Consider the following 24,401-nt stretch of genomic DNA (forward strand, 5'->3'; position numbering starts at 1 on the left):
TTTGTGTACAAGTAACGTAATTTGCTTCCTAGTTATAGCATGTATGGCCACTTTGGGACACCGTATTTCGGAAATTTCTGGGTATGGCCCCAAACGCCAAAATACGTGTCTCCTGCCTTGCTCTCCCGTAACACATATCCGGACCCCAGCCAAATTTACTGCGTATAAATAACATCATTCACTTCCTAGTTATAGCATGTAGGGCCACTTTGGGGCCCTGTATTTCGGAAATTTCTGCGTATGGTCCCAAACGCCAAAATACGTATCTCCGACTTTGTTTTCCCGTAACGCATATTCGGACACCAGCCAAATTGGTTGTTTACACTTGGGACCGTTTCCTAGTGAATTATACATATATAATATGATAAACGACAAGTCATCAGATAATTCATTATTTTGTACTTTAATTTATATTGAGGTTCAATTATGATAGTATGAAAGGATAAAATAGACTTTTGTTTAGGATTTTTAGTTTTATTGCAGAATATGTACAGTAAGACCGAGATACATGATGTACAAACATTATATGAAAAACGTGTAAATTATAAAAATACTAACTACTTTCCCATTGGATATGACTTAATCGTATAATGTGGGCCCCTGTCATCTTATCAGGACTGGTAGATTGGCACGACCTCAGTAAAAGACAATGTACATGAGATTTGGAACATAGTATACTAGAAGTATTTATAGGTTAGGCATGTTTAAATCTGTAACGATTGAGTTGGGGAAAGCACGATACAGCTAATAGAAATTCAAGAAGATAGGTAGAAAGAAAATTGAACTGTCAATTCTTGATATATTAAACTCTTTTAGAGAAGGAAATAAAACATCACCAATTAAGAATAGGGTTTCTCGTTTACAAACGGATATCAACAATTAAGCGGGTTGAATTTGTTACTAAATCTCCTTTTATTACTTTTAAGATTCGGTGGAGTGAAATTATTGTTTGAAATACACGTGACACAAAAGAAGATAAGAATGATGATTTTTAAGACGTAAAATGGACATTTGACCAATTCCCACAATTCCATATGAACGTTATATTTGGGGATTTCAATGCGAAGGTAGGAAGAGAGGATATTTTCAAACCGATTATAGGGAACGAATATATCAATATTAAAGTAATGACAACGGTGTTAGACTTGTAACATCCAAACTTAATATCTAAAAACGTTATCGTGAAGAGTACTAAAGTCTCACATACGTCCATATATTCATAAATATACACACGTTCATAAAACCACATGGACACCAGAGACGAAAAAAGCACATAATCAAATTGGTCACGTTTATTATATAGAAAACGACAATATATTATAATTGTTGTTCTTTCGTTTAGGGGAGATATTGTGACAATGATCACTACCTGGTAGCAGCGATAATAAGAGAGATATTATAGTTTTGAAAAGGAGATGTACAATGGCTGAAAACATAGAGATTTAATATAAAGAAATTAAAAGAGAGTGGAATACCAAATTGAATTTTCGTATACATTCTCAACTTAAGAAGGGTCAAAGTGCACTAGCCATGATGGTACTTGTATACAAATTAGAGTTAGAGGTAGAGATACAAGAAAATTCGTAGGAACAAGTCATGGTTAACCCAGAACTGCATTAAACTGGAGGATAAGAGAAAACGCGCAAAATTATTTTGGCTGCAATATTTGAATGAAATAGCTACACAAAATTTTGTAATCAGGTGGCAAACTTCCAGAATTTTAGAACAAGAAGCGCAATGTTTTGAAAGCTAAAATTAAGGACCTTGAAGACAATTGTAAAAATAGAAACATTCGTGATATGCATAAAGTGATGAATCAATTTAAGAAAGGATGTTATCGTCTTGCCTATATAATAAAGAAAGATGACTGGACAGTCTTCACTGATACTGATAACATATAGAATAGACGCAAAACTTTATTTGAGGACTTGCTTAACACACAACCAAAATCAAATGTGCGTGGAGAAAGGAAAATACACGCCACAGAACAGTATATTCCAGAGCCTAATCGACCAAAAGTAGAAATCGCTATAATTAATTAAAGCAAGAGAAATCTCTGAATTTAGACGAATTATCGGCTGAGTTATTTTTAGCTTTAGACGAGAAGTTATTGAAAAAGGTATAGAAAATCATTCTGCTTATCTGGAGCTGAAGAATTGCACAAAAGTATTAAGAATCAATAAGTGTTCTAATTTGCATGAAAGGCAAGAAAAGCGGCTGTAATAATTGATGAAATATATTTCTGCTACCAAGTCCAATAAAATCCTTTTAAACACTTCATTAGGAAGTAAACATTTTATTACATACCAAATATTTATCAATCGACAAACACTCGAAAACAAATGGAAATGCAATATTGCAACTGTGTATTGATTTTGGAAGCGCTAACGACTCGTTTAGAGGAGAGACATTGTTGAGGATTCTTGAAGGATTTTAAATACCAAAAGAGCTAATTAGATTAGTGAAGACATATTTAAATGAAAGCCAAAGTAAAGTCTGGATAGGAAATTTTTGTCCACGAGTTTTACGTGGAAAATGGCCTGAAACAAAGAGATGCGTTTTCGCAATTATTATTAAATTTTGCTGTGGAATATGCAATAAAAACCAAAGATAGCAATCATGGTATAGAGTTAAATGGTGTCCACGAAATTATTGCGTATGCTGATGATGTAAAGTTATTAGTGGATGAGAGAAAACAATAGAAATAAATGCAGTTTAGTAAATGCTTACTGAGACATAGATATAGAAGTTAATACAGACACAACTAAAGTTTTTCGGGATCGTAATACAGCAAATTATGAATGTGTTAAAATTTCGGATAATACTTTTGATAAAGTGGATACTTTCAAATACCTGCATTCATTACCAACATACGACGGAAATTAAATATCGAGAAAGACGGGTGTGTTCGTGTTATTATTTAGTTCAAAATCTCTTCTCTTCGCGAATTCAGTGAAGAAACTTAAAACTTAAAATATAAAAACAATAATAATTTCTGTTGTTCTATATGGCTGAAAAACATAGTATTTTATTCTGAGGGTAGAGCGTATTTGAGAACACGATCTTTGGACGAATATTCAGCCCCAAGAGGAACAGGAGAGGGTTATGGTGGAACTTCATAACTAGGAATTGCATAAGGTATACTTTTTCCAGAATTTGTTAACGTCAACTAATCTAGAAGGGTTGGATGGGCATGTCCTGTTCCCAGGATGGAAGCAAGTAGCGACACTTTCAAAGTTTTAGTTGGAATATCAATCGGAAAACCACCACTAGGGATATCTAAGCATAGACGGGTGGCAATATTAAAATATATCTTGCAGAAATAGAAATCCAAAGTAGAAACTGGATCCAGTTGGCTAAGAAAAGAAGTCAGTAAGAGAGATTTTGTGAAGGCGCCATTGGAACTTCCTCGTTGCATAGGCCATATAGTTAGTTAGTTATATAACTTCCAGTAGAACTACTGTTATTTTATATGAAAGCAAAAACTTGTTCCACAATTTTATTTTGTTTATTGCTGCCATTCTTCCCAATACATCATTAATCGAATGTTTGATAATCAGGAACTTCTTATTTATAGGTAGTTACTTACCCTTCTTTAATTGTAGTGCAAAAGTGTAATACGTAAAACATAAACTTATTTCATATTGAATTTGTTCTAATAGGAGAAATCGTATAAATAATCGTTCTTCAGATATATGTGCATCTAGAAAATCAAAGTGCTTGTTATAATCTTACTTTAATCAATTTTGTCTATATTTTTTCTGTATACGTCTTTCATATTTGAAATATACCACATAGCTTTTAAACCTTCATGCATAAACGTTCTTTGTATGCTACTGTTTTTACACACAGATGACAGTAGAGAGATTATAAATGATATACACCCAATAAGATTATAATTCTTACCGACTTGAGGAAAGATTTATTGCATGTTTATAGGTAGCTTATACGAAAGTTTCGTAAAGTACACTCTTTTGTTAGGAACGCAAAAGCAAATATAATAGTACATGAAAGAATATTGTTTAATGACAAAATTGATAGGCAAACGCAGAAAATGTTTCCGAAAATTAACAGAATATTAAATGAATTGAATTTTGAATTATCAGTTTATAAGAAGCTGGATACACCTCAAATCTAAATACAATGATCTCTTTGTTTTTTAGTTTTACCGCACAACACCTACCTGGCTTTAGTCAGCATTTCTTCTGTACTGAAACCATAACATGATGCTACATCAATTTGCATTCGGAAAACAGTATAATTACCTTTTCCTTCAGACGTTTGAAAATCTTCTTCAAACTTTATTACTATTTCATCCACCTTGGAAAGAATACTTTTAAATAGTTAAATAATAATTCATATTACGCACGTAAGTGCTACCCTAGTACACCATATAATATACATAAATTTAATAAACGATATATAAATGTAGTAACAATGTACTAATGGTGACTACTACATCCACTTGGTATACGATTGGCCTTAACATTACAATTGGTTCGGTGTGTAAGTAGTAGTTTGAAAGGATCACACAACACTTAAACAGGGAAGCATGAAGGTAATACGTGATGTGAAGGAACTCTGCTAACGAATCTCATCTGCTTAAGATTTAATTAGAACAAAACCTAGGATATTTGAGCGTAATTGACAATGCTTTATACGGCGCCGTTATGTTAGGGTCAGAACCAGTACACGCCAATTCGATAATCTACAGTAGAAATACAAATACTGTATTTACATTTAAATGTACTCTTTACGGTGGTAGAAGTTATTCGTTGTTTTCTCCATTGGCTTCGTAGCTATATTCTACGATGCCTTCTAAAGATTTACAGTACCCCTGGTATTACGCAGCTATTTATTTTATCAACCAGTTTTCTTCTCTTCTTATGTACATCTTTCTGGAATAAGCCAGTTCTTCGGAATCGTTATTGTTCTTTTGGGAAATTCAAATGTTTACATTTTGCGTTTACCTAATATTGGTATCGTAATATTGGACATTGTGCATATTGTGTGTTTTTACTGCATATTGCATATTATGTATACAACCTGACATTGGTCTCGTAATATTGGTCATTCTGAATATTGTGTGTAGTTATTGCATATTGCATATTATGTATGCAAGTTGTGTAACTATTTTGCTATCTACTGCTTTTTGTTCGTAATTTCCCTCCATCCTCATCAATATTTTCCACGCTCAAAGTTCTTATCCAATAGTTTGCGCATTATATCTCAGACCATTTTCTCCATCATCTGCATCTTGTATTGGTCATATTTATACTCAAAACAAATTATTACGTACAATGGACGGTTTCTCGTTGTACTTTTTTGTTTTAAATCTGTGAATCGTTCCAGTTTAAAGGTTACACTTACTCCGCAACTGATACCAATTCATTAAAACAATAAATAAATAGCATATTAACAATGCAGAATTGCCTTTGATCGGACATTAACCGACATTGTAATCTCTATTTATGGCAATTTTTCTCCCATTGTAACAAATTATTGATAATGAGAGAAACAACGTAATTCCGGACACTATTCACTATTCTCAAATAACTTGTCTGTCATTGTCGATGATTACTCTGAGTTTTATGGAAGGTCCCGGTAATATATTTTGTTATTAATTAATTCTATGTTCTTGTTGTTAATAAGAGGCGATATCTTGAAATTAGAAGCGCAGATATCTTAGTTTTACGAGTGCGCATCTCCACGATAAATAGTTTGAAAATTTGTTGGATTATTATTATTATTATTATTATTATTATTATTATTATTATTATTATTATTATTATTATTACTATTATTATATACTATTAAAATACTCCAGCAATACACGGAATAGAGAGCAGAAAATTTGGCATTATTTTTCTACTCGCTACCAGTCTTACAACAAACCCGTGCAGCATGTGATATATTTTAGTAGCCGAGTCCCCCTGCCATGGTACATTTGTAAATTTTGAGTATTGCAGAAGTTACTTCAAAATATACTCAAATCTTCCCCTTCCAAAATGTTTCTAAACAATCTGAAAATATCAAGTTTGTACTAAAGCTGGGATATCCCGACTGTGTTTATTCTATTTTACTATGCTAAGTATTTTATGGTACAAGTTTTGAAATATTTACCGCTTTATCATTCTGGCATTTGTACAATGACTAGGGAGTCGAATATGATATTTATATTAAACAACCGCATAGGTTTAGGTAGAGAAGCAGTTAACACCTGGAACACTTTACTCTAGATGGGAAAGTTACACATACAAATAATGCATAATGTAGATAAGAGTTGACATCATTAGAGGAATATGAAACAAGCTATGAAACAAAAAGAAATATTACAAAATGTTCGAAGTGTTGACAGGTATATCGACTTCAGTAAATATGCATCAATGGTAATGATTAGGTAAAATCCTTAAGTTAGCGGAATGCAAATCTGAAGAACCAAAGTTAAAATTCACTCAGTGTTATTCGTGACGTGGATATGCCGTTGTTTTTGACAATAGCTCTTTGTCAATGAACATTAAGTTTTTACGATCATGGAAGACACATATTTAACTACAGCAGTAATGGGGAACTTGTGGTCTTAAGGCCGCTTTTAGAGTTCCGTAATCATAAACTGGGTGTTGCGAAAAATGTTAATTATGTAAAGAATATGAGATATACTAGAACTATACTTCTGAGAAGTTAATAATTAATAAGTGTTCTTGTTCATTAAATTAATTATGACGGAAACTACTCAGCCTTCCTTCAAAATCTGCATTATCAATATTGTCATAAAGCAAAATATATGTATATGTATTCCTTCTCATTTATGGGGAACAGAAGGGAAACTATAAAACTGTTGCCAAGAAGCACGTGAAAACTATGATTATTATTTATGAATATGGTTCAAAACCAGGCAGCGTATGTTTGTTTGTCAGGAGATCATAGTAGCAAACTTTGGTGAAATATTTGATTGTCCATAAAAGGGCAAAATATACCGAAATTCTATACATACATAATGAAACATCTTTTTAAGTAAGTGAGGGAGAGAGAGGAGCAAACTAACGTGTCGAAGGGGCATGATATTCGTTTGTAAATAAATGCTTGTCCTCCTTTCTCTTCCACTCTGACAGCGCAGTTCTTGTATTCTCTGTCTTTTTATTACCTAATATATCTGCGTATAACAGTTATATATATGAAAAGTTTGAGAAAGTGAATAGTTTTATTTATTATCTACGTTCTGTCCTTTAGACTATTAGGAATTGATGACTAATAAAAGTGTATAAATGAAGAAAAATCTCCTTTCACTGTGAATCGATCTTGGACTACGTGTACCAAACATACATATCTGTAACCAGTATAGAACTGAATATTACCGTACAAATGTAATTTTCCACTGATTACAATATGTGTAGAGCACTATTACTCCTGCACTCTTTGCTATATTATTCTCAAATTTCGTATTTTCTTTTACTAGTTTGGGTTTGTACTCTATATGTTGTGATGCTTTATGTGGAGGTCTGGTTTCAATTGACCCTGACACTTTGAGTTGGATGCAAATTTGAGCCATTTGTGTTGCGGTAAAGTCAATCATGTGTAAACTTCCTAACACCTTTCGATGCAGTTTTTGAGTAGAAAAGATGAATAAATTGTAGACATACATATAATCGATTGCAGCATTTGCATGATTCACACCGAGATTATTTTTTGAGGTTCTGTACAGATCGTAATCGTAATACTTACTTTATTATAAATGTGTTACATTTTTTGTTTCAATCATAACGTGTTTATAGTCACTTCAATTTCTAATTACCATTGCAAGATTTTCTAGATTGTAGATACATACATACGTTTAGTTCGTTTAGAAATTCTATTTGGTCTAGGAATTAATTCGTGCGGGTGGACAAGAGATGGCGCAACGAACGGAGCGTCCCACAGTTCCGTGTATCCACACATGTGTTGCAAACCCCTGTCATCGCGTATCGTTCGTAGTATAGGGCAGTGGATTAAAGCGTCAACAACACCAGTTTGTAGTTAAGTGAACATGGCGCAATTTGTGCCTGATAAAGTGTTTTTGCGGGGTTTCCTGCTGCATTACTTTAACATGCAGAAAAGTGCGACTGAAAGTCATCGTATTTTGGTGGAAGTGTATGGTGACCATGCTCTAGCTGAGCGAACGTGTCAGAAGTGGTTTGCACGGTTTAGAAGTGGTGATTTCGGCTTGGCAGACCAAGAGCGAGCTGGACAGCCAAAAAAATTTCAAGACGAAGAATTGACAGCATTGCTCGAGCAGGGTTCGTGTCAAACGCAGGAACAACTTGCAGCAGCATTAGGCGGTGATCAAACAACAGTCTCCAAACGCTTGAAAGCCATGGGAATGATTCAAAAGATGTCACATTGGGTTCCACATGAATTGAAAGACAGAGACGTTGAAGTACGAAAAACCATTTGCGAATTGCTGCTTCAACGACAGAGCAGAAAGGGGTTTCTGCATCGAATTATTACGGAGATGAGAAGTGGATCCATTACGAGAACCCTAAACGAAAAAAGGCCTGGGTGAAACCAGGTGAACCAGGTCCATCACAACCAAAACGAGATATTCACTGTGCAAAGGTTATGCTGTGCATATGGTGGGATATGAAAGGTGTGGTGTACTATGAGCTGCTGCAACCGGGTGAAACTATGAATGGAGAACGTTATCGACGACAATTAATGCGTTTGAAGCAAGCTCTGGCCAGAACACGACCAGAATGGGAGAACAGACATGATAAACTTATTGATCAACATGATAACGCTCGCCCACATGTCGCGAAACCGGTCAAAACCTATTTAGAAAATGTCAGATGGGAATTTTTACCCCACCCGCCGTATTCACCAGACGTTGCTCCTTCGGACTACTACTTGTTCGATTGCATGAACAACGATTTGATTGGACAGCGGTTTACTTCTTCAGAAGATATCGAAACATGGGTCTCTGACTGGATCGCTTCCAAGGATGAGGACTTCTTTCGCCACGGAATCCGTACATTGCCTGACAGATGGGCGAAAGTGGTGGCTAGCGATGGACAATATTTTTCTTAAGGTATTTATGTATTTTGTGTTTGTACTACAGCTTCAATGTGTGCGTACCAACCGCACGAATTAATTCCTAGACCAAATATAATCAAATATATGTAATAATAAATGTATTAGAACATATTGTCCACAATACTTAGATTTCACAAAATTGAAATGTAAAAGTTAACACCTTGAGTAACGCTACAGAATATGTTCTCTTGGGTAGCATTCTAAGTTGAACTTTATTAATCGATGTTAGTCAATATTAGAATTTCGACTTATCAGTTTTCTAGAGACTAATTGTTTACGGTACCTAAGTACTTAAGAGTTCAGTTGTTTTTGGCCCTTTACCTACGCTACTGCAGAGCCACAGGGATGGCTTTATTTATCCTCATTTTTAGCTCACGTCGTTTGATACTTTAATTATGATTACTTTGTATTCTTTTACAATTAAACAGAAATCGACTTTTCTTGAATGAATCCAAAACAAATTCTTCTTTCGTAATAATCAAAGATACATTTCCCAACACACATAATACTCGTATTCTTTAATAAAAAACAAATAATTTCTTCAACGATCTTGCTTTGTAAACTGAACTTCGAACTGATTTTATAATCATTCTTTCTGTATCTTTTAATGGTAATGCTTTTCCCTGAACTACCATTAATCACCAACGTGTGACACTGCATTATACACCTCTAGTGTTCCAACTCAATACATTATGTAAAATACTTACGAGGACAATCTAAAGAAAAGTGTTTATTACGAAATGTTGCGAAATAATGCGTGTCTATGGTATGTTGCGAATTAATTCATCTTATCAACAAACATAATTGTCATGCATATCATGCAATTGGGCAAGGTTACTAGAAGTACGGTAGATCATCAATCACACTTGATCATGTTCTGGCAAATTACCACTGAATCACTATAGCCACTTGATTCAATTTTACATTACATTCACATGAATACAAAATCTATTGAGTACCAAATATCATTCTGTATTCCTGGACAAAAGTCAACAAGTGCACAGCAAATGGAGAGGGTGTTCTTATTTTAAACTTGTTTCAATATATTGCGTTAATATAAACAATTTTGATATAAGAACATAGATCGTAATATAGGAACATAGATCATGATATAAGAACATAGTGTAATAATTGCACTCCCTTGCTTACCCTAGCATGATTTCTTTCAGTTGCTACATATATTATAATCATTACTGGAATACTAACATGAGACATCACCCAATTGTCCGGATCTGACAATAATATTTTTTCTGAAAGAGAACACCTACACATTTTTTGTGATGACAGAAATTTTTGTCATGGTGCAGGCTTTCTACTTTTGAAAAAATATTTTTTAGAAGTTGTGATATGGTTTTATTAGAAATTACTGCAGAAATCCCTTAGTACTTTTTTGTAAACCAAGTGTTAATGAAAGAACAACCATGTAGATAATATATGGTCTATGGGAAGTCGTATAGTAGGTATGGTCTTGACGGTACCCATGTTCAGATCCGCCATTTTGAATTAAGGTCAAGTTTTTTTTAATGGCACTAGAGGAATATGATCAATAATTTTGAGCTAGAATTTAATCAGGGAGACAATTGTGAAGTTACTTTTAAGATAGTTACAGAGAAATAAATTGCTACACTTACTATGTGCGTAAGTCCCTTACCTTCGCTTCTAACCTGCGTATTAATGATAGTAAGTGGATTAATGATATGCAATAAAGAAATAAATATAAAACAAAACAAATGACCAACAATTTAAACAGAAATCGTATTTCGTTTTCCGTTTTGAAATGAAATTTTCATACTTTTCTCGTCTCATCTACTATTCATTAGAAGATAGGTCTTCGGTATTAACGGAATTTCAAGTTTGAGTTGTTTCGTTGTGCGATGGTTCATGTCAGTAAACGAGTTTTCAAAGGCAGGTATAGGAAATAAATGATTACATTGCAAGTCTCCAAAATACAGTAAAATTGTTAGATGCTTATTTCCAACGCTATTCATGAATAGACAATCGCAACTCTTAAAAAATGTAATAAATTTAGAAAACATGAGCCACGGCAACAATTGCAAAGTGCCAGTTGGAATCTTGAAACATTCGGTGAAAATTAGGAGTGTTGCCAATTTGAAAGATCGAAGAATGGACGTTTCCTACATATTAGAACCAGTCTTAAATTCACAAAGATTAAGTATAGAACAGAAATAAGCATACCTTTGGCTTTATGGGAACATTTGCTATTAAAATGAGGTGTCACATGCTATGGTTTTAATTTTACAAAACTTCACTTTAATTCAATATGGCGGATTTCTAGATGGTTTCCGTCAAAGGTACCCTTATCGTACCACTTGCCTCTAGACATAATATTATTACCGAAGATTTATCCACTTACTATCCTTAATACGCGAGTTAGAAGCAGAAATAAGGGACTTGCGCACATAGTAAGTGTAAGCAGTTCATATCAGTGTAACTTTTCCCTAAATTGGCGTATCACGAAACTAACTTCGCCATTGTCTTCCTGATTACTCATTCGGTTTACAAAAAGTAGTAAGGGACTTCTGCAGTAATCTCTAATAATCACAACACAACCTTTTAAAAACATTAAAAAATAGAAAACATGCTCCATGGCAAAAATTTCTGTCAATTAAACTAATGCACATATTTACTCTACCAGATAATAGAAATCATTGAAATCGGAGCCAGACAATTGGGTGATGTCCGTTGTAAGTCTCGTTCTTGATTACAATTCCAATCGTAATAAAACAGCTCTCTCTTTTCCAAAATTATGTTTATGTAATTATGATACCCTTAAATTTTACTTCAAAGATTCTTGCTTTCAGCCAATAGTGGCTAGTTCTTCAATTCATTTAGATCTTAGTTTTTGTGAGATTGTTCTACTTCAACTTTTTTTTCTAATATATTAAGACTTTCAGGATGAACCCTCAGGTCTTCTTCTCACAACCCAACCTTTCTGATATCATATAACACCGTTATTTTAGCCTGTACCCCGTACGAGCAAGTATACACTCTACTGGTAGTATAATAGTAGATATTTTTAATTGTTTAGATCTATTATATTGAAAAAAAATTATTAACATACCTTAAGTCTCTACTTGCAATTTAAAAATGTAAACGAAAGTAACATTAAAAATGAAGATAACACAGTTAATCTTCGTTTTTAATTTAAACCCTATAAATTATTTAAAAATATAGTTATACTTGATAGTAGAATGTTCTTACCTTTCTAATGGGTACTGTAAAATTATGGTCTACGTTTGGTAAAGTTTTATAAATATTGAGATCATAGTAAGAAAACAAGTAATATATCATCCATTGAATAGTATATTCCTTAGTGGCATTTTGTCCCATTTTCACCATACTTCGAAAACAAAAGAAATGCTATTTTATATTTCTGCATACCATAAGGTATCTTATTGACCTCCTTATTAATTAATTGTAGTACATTGGTATTTAAAAAATAAACAAAAGTATTTTATGTTGTTTCGAATAAAATATATCGTGGTTTTATGTTAAATTATAAAATAAGGCTCAGTACAAAGTTCAAATGTAAAATATAATTACGCTATAAACACGGAATTCAAAGGTGAAGTATTAAAACTATAACCACGAAAAGAGTTTTTTTTTAATCAGTTACCACATACGATTACTTAAATACCTAAAATAGTTCAACGCTATCTCGTTTAACGGATTACAAGTAACATATTTGTTCAATATGACATTTTACGTGAGAAAAGATTTCCTATCTTCCCTAATTTCATCTAGCCTAAAATTGTGAAAGGCAATTTTTGCTCTTATATAAGCATTAACAATACTAAATTCAAAAGTTAATACACATATGAAGCATCTGGGTTGCTTATTGAAGACATGTATGAAATAGATAGCATAATTTCAACCAAACTTGCACACGACTTACAGTCTGGTCGAATAATCTCACATGTAACATTTTAAGTGGAAGTGCACAAGGGAACAGCGGGAATGACGATTTGAAATTTAGATTTGGAACACAAGGAGAAAGGTTAATTGTTGGGCACAAAAGAAAAAAGTTCCATTTAATAATGAATATTTGATTATTCATTATACACAGGAATACCATATCATTTATTACCCTATCTAACCTTTTTAGATGCGCTGCACTAATTGATGAGATAATAAAGCTACATTAACATTGATTTCATATAAAACTTCACTTCAAACACCCATATATTTACCCTGAGAACCTCCACCTGAATGTTGATTAAGCAGAGTTTCTTAATCTGTAAACAGTGTTCGAGCTTGACAATTGGCAAAAACCGATCAATTCTTACTTAGCATTCAATCGAGCTTTACCATTTTCTTTCCATTACTTCGCATATTCCGAAGGGGTAAGAAAGAATATAAATACACGCAATAAATAATTACTCAGTACATCTTCATCATAGGAAGATAATTCTCTGCACACAACTCCATCTCGAAAAATGTTAACTTGCTTCACGTCTTTCGAAAATTGACACTAGAGACAAATACGTCAATTACTACAATATCATAATTTCATATTTTGTATACTTAAAATGAATAAAGGGAGGAACCGTTTCAACTGTTTGTAATGAACATAGTACTTGAGCTACCTGGAGATTTCGTCCTTTCGCTTTGACTGGAAAGTGTAGCCAATTAGAGTAGAGAGTTTAAAAATTTGGAAAATAATACCTCCAAGAAAAACTATTCTCTCGTAAATATTTGAATTTGAACTAGTGTCTGTTGAAACCCAGCGGTCCTATATGATTCCAAGCTAAGTTTAACACTGAATAACTCTAATATATTACATGAAAATGAAAAAAATAATATTTTCTTGTTTTCTTAGGATATTGATTGTGGTACATTGTGAAATTTTTTGTGTATATGTGTGAGCAAGATTTTCTACTTCTTGCATCGAGTACCACTGGGGTCATATAGGACTAAAGTAGATCAAAATGACTTTGGTATTTTTCAAATAGATCCCAATAATTGCTCTGAGTGACTTTTGACACAAGTCACTCTTCAATTGTTTCTGGAATGTTTAAGAATCACCATGGCATCAAAAAAATATCTTCCAAAGACATGGCAAAATTTTTAAATTTAGAAATCTTTGATTCTGAGTTTTCTCCAGAAGATCCTGCATGTTATGATGCCTTATCTAGTGTGGATGATGAAATAAATGAGACTTTGAACTATAATGATACAAACGAATATGATTCATTTTTATATCTGGATTCTAAAGATGTATGAATGCTTGAAAGAATCAAAAACGTTACCTCAACATCTGCCACTCTTAGAAGTAAGTATCATCTAATGAACTTCTACTTTTCTTGTATTTCTATTTTTGATAATTGATTTTATTATTTATGGAAATGGTGAAACACGCGTCCGATGTACTATCATATCGTGTAAACATCTAAACTAATGTTTTGGTTTGTTTAGAGTTTAACGTCAAAAGATTATGCTGAACCTACTGAGTATGGTGGAATTTTAATCAGTATTTCGTTTCAACTGCACTACTACCAGAAATAGAAAACGAACCTGAACCGAAGGTAAACGTGGTTAGCATCTAGACTAAGTGGTGGTCCTGAAAATAATGAAAAATTCCTTGTAGTTGAGATCGCAGCCTTGCAATATTTTCCGTAATTCATATCGTGTCTTTACTATAAACCGTCTCACCCTTAGATTGCAGTACAGTAGTAAATGGCAATGCTTTTCCTTATGCCCATTGTTGCCAGACTTAGCCTGAATTTTGGAAATGGCCTTTTTTTGCTAGATTTTGGACAGATTATTGTAGAACATTGTATTCTCTATCAAATAAGTTGTTTTTCTCATATCAAGAAAATTATTCAAGTATTGAAATAAATTGAAATGGTGAAATGTTGCTAATGGCAAATTCTAACGTCGTGTTAAATATATCACGTCAACAAACAAACTGTTTTTTTAGAAGATCAATGGAAGAGGAAAAGAAAGTCCAATATCTATTAATAATAAAGCTCCTCACTCCTGGTGATAAAAAGTTATTAGTTTTTTTTAATTGATTCATTTACAGTTCGCACGTGGTCTCTAATGTTGTTTCGAATGCTGACAATTTCTACGATAACAGTTTATTTCGTGTGCAATTCCACTTTTCTTATTTACTTTAAATGTGCAGATGAAGATGAAAACGTGTTCACAACAAATACATTCATGAGCTCACAAAGCAGAATGAGAAGGCTCTTTGTTCTTTCCCGCACGTTTCTTTAGGAATCATGAGGAAAACAAAATGCATTTTCGGAGGGTTTGATAATTCTGTTTGGTTTTGTTTCCTCGCCCAACGGTCTGTACCTTGTTGGCTGTCACTATAAGTGATTTAAAGTCATAACTTGTGCGTTTGTTTACAACAAATATAATAGGTTATCTTTTCATTCTTCTTCTGTTTCCAGACTGACACTGTGTGTCTGAGGTGTCAAGAGTGAGTATACAAACCAGGGAGGTTCAGTTCCTATTCACCATTAAATTTCTCAACATTATTATAATAGGTGTTCTGCCATTATTGGTAGGTCACTTTCTGCGACTGAGAAGCTTCCATGATCCACGGTCTTCCGTTAACCTTTCCGTCTTCACGTATGATTTTTCTATTTTGATATTGTCCAGTAATAGTAGTTTCATTCGTCCCCTCCCTCTTTTTAGCCACCATACCCTCTAGCACATCAATTATGATACAGTTCCTTCTTAGCAAATTGTTCCAACCAGTTTCTCTTCCTCTTCTTAATAATATTAAAAATTGTTCTTTTGTCCCCCACCATTTACAATACTCTCTCATTAGTCCTCCTTTCGACCCAGATAATTCTCTCCATTCTCCTCCATATCCTTTCAATCATTTGTTGCGTAATGACCATGTTTTTTACCCTTACAGTACAATACTACACATAAAACATTCTGAACTCTTTATTCGGAGTCCTACAAAAGGTTTCATTCCTCTTAAAGTCTTCTTTCGATATTCCTATCCTTGCTTTTATTTCTCATTTACATTTCCATGCTCTTCGGATGTTCAGCTACTGACTGAATACATGGAATTGATTTCACCCTTAACTGGAAGTAGCGAAAGTGATTAAAAGGTATTAAGCGTGCGTTCTTTTCTTATTCTTTTATTTTAAATTTACAAATCTTTAGTTAATATTCACAAATGCATTTATGATTTGTATCATAGTGCGATGTTTCATTTAGATCTGCTGGTATTTTTTAAATATCATACTGTTATTCCGCGGAGAAAATCAAATCTAAATGATCGAAAGTGGGGAGCAGCCGCTTTCACAATATACTTTACGATGTAACTTTGTATGACAAACGGAAATTGGATTTGCGAATATTTTGCGTACATACACTAATGAGAGTTGTCGTACGTCATATTTTCTCGTCACGTATCACTATCTTCCTACTCCAGTTTTCACTCGTATCAAACTTCAGTAGCAGTAATCTTACCCATTGCTATTCCCTACTTTGCCGTAAAATCGGTATAGAAAATCCGGACACGTTTGAGAGCACCAGGTCACGAAACTGGGTGAACGCCAAAATGCATTTCCATTGAGAAGTAAACCCGGACCAAGTGTACCGAAGTCTTACAGCTTAACAAATAGCTAGATCAAGCGGGGGATTTGTATATGCATCTTAATGAATATTTGGCACATTTGAGGTTTGGTAATTTCTTTTTATAACTGATAACAGTGTCCTACGTGGAAGAAATTTATTTTTTTCTTGGTTTAGTTCTATGTGACGAAATTTTTATTCAAGGTCAGTGTTCTCACGTGCTCGGACGGCAAGGGGTCTTCTCGGAAGGCAATAGCAAGAGTCTTTTGGCGGAGACAAAAGGAAATCGTTTAACTACAATGATAAGGGTTGGGGAAACGGGAGAACGCCCTGTGATTTTTTTCAACTCTTCAATTTTCATTCCAAAATAGGTTCTTATGATTCCCGGACCCGCGCAACTTTGATTTTTCTTTCTCGGGAATTTAGACGTATTTTACAGCATATATAGTTACAAGTAAGAAGATACATAATATGAATTTTGTAATTTAAAATTTAAAAATACGGTATGATAATTAATTTTAAAGTACTAATTTATTTCACACTTTCAGCCCAACAAACGAAATTCAACAATTCGCACCCTTGGCCTTGGTTATCAATACTGCGTCTTATTCTTTATCTTGCACAGTCAAGTCTTGGTTCTGCATTTCGTAGTCTTAGTGGTCTTTCATGCTATACAAACGCCAAGAATGCTCGCCTCATCGGTACAAATGAAGACCAAGTGTGATATTGAATATGGTCTTTCATACTATACGAAAAACAAGAAAATATGCTCGTCCCTACTTCGAGATCACCAAAACAAGGCCAAGAGCATGATTACTATGCACTTCGTCTTGCACATCCAATCTTTACCTTATTCTTGTATTGATGTTCTTGAGCTTGGTGAACTAAAATTAAATATTCAGTTTAAGGTCACTCGATTCTGCACCGAGACTAAGGGATATGGTGACAATGAGAAATGAATGCAATTATGGAATGAAGAAAGTGGGAGGAAACAGGAGAACCTCGAGTATACCCACTACACGGCGTTTCTCCACCAGAAAGCCCACTTAGCACAAGTTGGGATCGAACCATGGACACCACGCACCAGAGGTGAGTTCTCTAACTCTGAGCTACCGCGGCCCTGCTTGTTCTTGGTCGTCCATAACCTATCTTTCTTTTGGCCTTGCTTAAACAACTTCTAGTTTTGTTCTAAATTCAGACTCCCTATTGGCGTAGATATTAATGTTACAGTCGATTAGTAAAATCAATTACCCACATTTAAAAGTTAAAGTACACACAAGCACAAAAATAAGCATTTACCATCAAAACACAAGCTGGAACAGTTCAAAATAGATTTATGGCTTCTGTAAAATCAATTGAAAATTGCTATTTTTAATTAGGCAGATAGTGAAAAACAGCAGCTTTGGACACCAGTTGAGTTTAGGAGGACACCAGCCAAAAAAGTTAAATTTATACTCTTGACATTGATTCTATACACAGGAGTTGGAAGGGATTGAAATCGTCAGACATACTTATATCCTATGTTGCAAGGGAAAATAAAACTATTTTGTCAAAGCTAACATTGACGGAGAAAATTTCTGTTCGAAAAAGTAAAAACATCGCATATTATTAACTACATTACATACAAAAAACACAATAACCTTACTTTCAATATTCAACCATTTCGGTCCACTCTGGAGCTCATAACAAACTTTCTAACATCATAAGTAGTGTTCGATGTACATCGTCGGACGTGCTACGGAAGGTTACGTAATATGCCACTAAAATTGACAAGCAAAATCGTCAGGTGTATCAATTTTTGCACTCTGTACGCACTAAGAACCCTTCAATAATAATAACCCTTCGGTTAGTAGAAGAGTATTTGCTGAGTGAATTAATGGATAATAATTTCCTGAAGTACAAAGTAAATAATGATTACTTTGAAACAAAGTAACCTGTACTCACATTTTCTGGACTTCTTTCATTTGATCATCACTTACAACATGACACATTGCGAGTGCTGGAAAAGGCAGTGTTTCCTCTCCATATGTTCGTTTGACAGAAACATAAGTTGGATCATTCACAAATTCATTCCAAGATGACAGAATCAGGCTGAGACTCGTAATTAGACATAACAAAAATGATACTCCCCAAAATATTCTGGAAACATATATTTAATTTGCGAGAAATAGGTATTAAGTATTTGTAAATTTATCAGGATCTTTTCTAAAACAATTGGTTTTATATAGTACTTCATATTTATATAGGCTTAAAAATTAAATACTAAAAATATTAAAAAGTTACTTTAAGCATAAACAGTATTCTTCAAATTACTTCACAGTTTATCACAATTAACTAGTAACTATTATTAATAGTTAAAAGTAAACACAATAACACATTGAACAAGGCTATGTGATAATATACATAAAAGACACAAAAAATAACAGTTTCCATACAATAACTCTATCTTCCACTTCCTGAGGAAGGAGTGATATTAAAATTGCTATCACCTACCCTAGGTCAGTGTGTCATGTTTAGTTTGGCCACATTGGGGCAAGGTCTCATATAATAGATTATTATTACAATATGTAAAAAGTATTATATATATATATATATATATATATATATATATATATATATATATATATATATATATATATATATATATATATATATATATATATACGGGCGGAAGACAAAAACCTCATGTGGGGCCTCCTTTTGCGCCCAAAACAGCTTGGACCCGACGTGGAATGGACCTATAAAGTTCCTGAATCGTGTATGTGTAATTTTGTACAATTGTTCCTCCAAAATATGCTCCAGTTCCTTAAGGGATGCTGGTGGAGGGTAATGAAACCGAACACTCCTTTTTAACTGAGACCACAATGCCCCGATAATTTTAAGTTCTGTTGATTGTAAGACCCAGGGGAGGTGTGTTAGCTCCTGGTCATGCTCCTCTTACTATGATTACACCGTTTTCGCAGCGGGACGGGGTGCCAAATCCTGTTCGTAGATGCATCACTATCAGGGAACAACATTTGGGTCATGGGTAGAACCTGGTAAGCCAAAGTGGCCCCATACGCCTTAGCATTCATCATTCCATGCAGGGCTAATATGGTACCTGCAGAAAACCCAAATATTATGCGCATACTGAATCAGAACCATCCCATGCTTTACAGTTAGGAGCAAACAGTCTGTATCATTGGACCGCGACGGTTGTTGGAAACCAGGTGAAGGTCGATACATCGGACCACATTACATATTTCCACTGCTCATGAGTCCACGCCTTGTGGTCCGTGCACCACTGGATACGCCTCTCCGCATCTACTGCTGCGACCAGGCCTTTGGCGATAGCGGCCCTGCCACGAATTTTCATTTTATGAAGTTTTCGATAAACCCAATTCTGTAGGCCGGAATTGAGTTCAGAAGTAATTTTCTTTTCAATGGTCTTCTTTACAACGGTCAGCTGCTACAATCCGTTTTAATGCCACTCTGTCCATAACTGACAGGACGTGTTTCGACCACTGTTGTGTTTCCAGAATTTGTTTGGCCATGAATTGTGTATGCCCTTGTGATATTGTACACAGTGCCTTTCATTACCCCCACAATGTTCGCCAGTGTTGCTAATGAAGCTCCAACCAACGGGCACGATCATGCCTTCTTGGAAGTCTATAAGGTCGCTAATTTTACCGCACCACATTTACACCACGACACTCAGACGCGAACTGGTTACTGCTTCCGAAAGACAAAGGTCAACACGACACATTGGAAAAAAAAATTATCGGCAACTGCAACTTGTTTTGTACAGTGGAGGGCTAAACTTACGTGGCCTGTGTGTAATGTGTTTAATTTTTTGTCCATCCTATATATATATATATATATATATATATATATATATATATATATATATATATATATATATATATATATATATATATATATATCTTTATCTGAAGCATCTCATTTACGCTGGTTTTCTAATTGACATTGTCCGATCAGAAAGATGCTCTGAGTAACAGTGCCACAGGATAACACTTGCAGAAAGGAATCTATTTAGAAAATTAAATGAAAATTTGAATTTTGATTTTTAAATATATGTTTTACTTACCACATACCACTATTAGTACACAATAATAATATAGTACCCTTTACTGTTTGCTGTTGATTGAATTAATTCAAGTTCAACGTCTGTTTGAACGCCAGTGCTACATGAGACGAAGTTTCACTGTTTAGTGTGGAACCCGAACCATATAAGATTCGACAAAGAATCTAACTCCTCCTAATACAGTACTCTAACTATATAGTCATCAGCAGTTTGAATCAATCCATACGAATTTACTATAAATGAATAAGTAATTTTAACATTAACAATGATATCAAGGGAATACTGTAGACCTATTCGCTAATTGTGTATACATATAAATACACAATTAGAGGATATCAGAATATTAGTTTGTAACGTGAAACCTAATATCGTAGTCATATTTCTTTTCAACATGTTTCATATTTAAATGCATAGTGTGGTTAGCTCGTTGTAAAAGCTCACGCTTGAAACAAGCGTTTTTCAACTAAAATCAATCTGAATAATGAATCTAAACTCACTTTTAACACTAAAATTTAAAAATGAATCCGCTCGATATGTGTCTTTTGTTTACCACGTAACTAACAGTACATTAATGTTGATTTTTTTATACTAAAAATCAAACAATATCTACTAGGAGTTCATCATCATCATTATAGTTGTTCTCTCACTATTTTCAGGTCATTAGCTGCAACTGAGACTCTTCCACGCTCCGTGATGTTTCTATAACATCTTCGTTCTCACGTGATCGGTATGATCAGTTAATTGCAATCCCTCTTTTCCCCACAGAAGGTCCCTCATCATAAATTTACTCCTTGAAAATGCTCCAACCGTTTCCCTTTGTCTTCTTTACTGTATCTAAAACTATAATTTTCTTTCAAAACCTTTCTAACACCCTCTCATTCGTTTTCCGTTCAACTTAGCCAATTATTTCCTTTCTTCTATATGGCAAGATTCAGAAAGCTTCCAAACGTGTTCCATCATTTTTGCGTAGTGTCAATGTTTCTAGCCTATACAAACTAATATTCCACAGGAAGCATTTTTAATCCTTTTCTTAACTCTTTGTTCTAGCTCCGACGAAGTAGTCTTTTCTTTCTCCTAAATGCTTCGTTAGGCATTCTTGCCCTTGCTTTTATTTCCACTTCACACTCCAAATTATCACTTACCATGCTACCCAGTTACCAGAAACTAGTAACCTGTTCTGTTTTCTCCGTTGCTGTTTCTATATTTGACACCAGCATTTCACACCCGCATTTGACCAGCAGTATTCGATTCCCGGCGGGAGCTCATGTGGTTCGGATTGCACGTTAATCAGTAAGTCCACGTCTCATATGCTGATAGAATCGCTGCTGAAGGGACGTTAAACTCACGATCAACTCAACTTAACTTTATATTTGACACCGGCCTCATCGTTCCATCGTTCTAACATTTGTTGTCATCTCTTATTCTCCACAATATAGTATACAATCTTTATACTATACTATATTATACTATACTCCGGTTTTTACTACATTATTATTTTTTTCCAGATTCTATAATATACGTCATAACATCAGGAAACAGTATTACTAAGAAATATGATGTTTTTAATTCGAAACAGTAAATCCTTCAAACATCGAAAGAAAGAAAGTCAGTGAGAACGCATATTCCACGTACAGACATTGTTTAGTAATTAAAAATCAAAATGCAAAATAATACACATTATGGGCTTCTACTTACTTATCTATCCTGCTGGAGTTTCTGTTAGTTATATACGCTAAACCATGAAAGGAGGTTATAGAAATATAATCCTTCAAGAAATCCATGACTGAATTGCACGTTGATATTACTTAACCTATTAAGACATAAAATATTTGATATAGAATTAGTATTTTAATTTGCTCTAGCTTGTTATACTTCTACAATCATACGTTCAGTTTGCTAATATTCAACGTGTACTTCCAATAATAGAAATATTCACTTATTTAATTGTATCTTAACGTTACTTTTTACTCGAATATAAATTGAATTAGCTTTCAGTCTGTGGTTTTAAGCCTAAAACCTAAAACCTAAAACCTGGTATATGTTTAACCTACGTATATTAATAATTCCTTCTCTCAAGATTTCTGCCTTGTATTCAGTAGCTTTTCCTGTATTGTAATTAGATACTTCACTGACCCTAATCAAATATACATAGTCCAGCAGTAGATATTGTAGTGCATTCACGCCCTGAGCATGGAATAACTGGTTAGTTTCCAATCCGATAAGTAAGCTTTGTCATGGACTGACACTATGTATATTAGTTTTCTATAGTTCTCATGATTGTTTTCACCTTAATCATTCCATTATTTCATTTATTCTCATCTCTCCTCTAGCCTAGACGACATGAACTTGTGATGTTAAATAGTGAGCTTTTACATCAATACATTTATCCCCTCGGTAGCATAGTGGTTAGTATCACCACATATTACACGGGAGACCGGTGCTTTATTCCCCGACGAGGAGCCATATAACAAATCATATAAAAACTCTTTCTGCAGGAGGCGAGTTTATATAACATACCTCTTAAAGCCTCCAGAATAATAATCTCGCATTTAGTAGTATTGAGTGAAATATTGGGTTTTTTAGGTTTTATTACAAAGTAAATGGTTATTGATGATGGAAGTATGACTATAGGAGATCGAGGATTTAATTGTCAAATAAATATAAATTAATAACGATCAGCTCATTAACCTGAAGGTTCAGGCTAGATCGGAAGCTATTTCAGTTGAAGGCTATTATTTGGAATTTAGTGAAATAAATTAACATGCCATTACAAAAATTTAACTGAGTACTTAGCTTCTACTTTAACCAATATATATATATTATCGGATTGATTTAGGATTAAATGAGTTATTTCGTAACTTTACGAAACGGGACTTGAAGGAGGTCGTCGCAACAGTACTGACATCGCGTAGCATTGTTACGTAACAAACGTAATTTAAACACACACACACACACGCATATATATATATATATATATATATATATATATATATATATATATATATATATATATATGATTTCTTTATCCGTATGTGCATTCCAGAGATCGAGCGGGTCACTGGGTCACGGGTCAACAGAAAGTGGCCCACTGCGAACCACCACCCACCGAGACCCACTCTGTCTTAAGAACGCATTACGACCCACCGACCCATTCTGCTAAGTACATTGTATATAGCTTCTGATCACTAGCGAATTTGTCTACGTCTTCCATTCAAGGCATCCTTTTTCTACTTTTTTCATTTGTTTCTATTGAAAAAAGAACTTCAGGCAATTTTAGATATTGATATTTGCTATTTTAATAATAGCAATATGACTTATTAGTTAGCTTTGAGACGCAGCCTGTGACTTTTTAGAGGAGCTAACTACTGGGGGAAATGTTTGAATCATGTGTAATATATTAATTAGTATAAAAAATTAATATAACTATATATGCGTGATCGTTACATCTAAATAGCAAACTCAAATGAACTGATTTTTGGTATACAGTTAGGCCCCAATCCGAACTTTGAGGTTATCATACGCGTATTGGTTTCATTATATTACATATTCTAAGGGGGTCCGAATTTTTGTGAAAAATTTGGTATCTCACAAGCCGTTCAACTACAGACCATTCAGTATTAATTCTTTATTATAAATAAACAGAACATGTCCTAGCATTTTTTTAAAATTATGTTTTATTGAGGGGGCA

The sequence above is a fragment of the Thermobia domestica genome, chromosome 1, assembly GCF_964235325.1.
Source record: "Thermobia domestica chromosome 1, izTheDome1.hap1.1, whole genome shotgun sequence".
In the NCBI taxonomy this organism is placed as follows: domain Eukaryota; kingdom Metazoa; phylum Arthropoda; class Insecta; order Zygentoma; family Lepismatidae; genus Thermobia; species Thermobia domestica.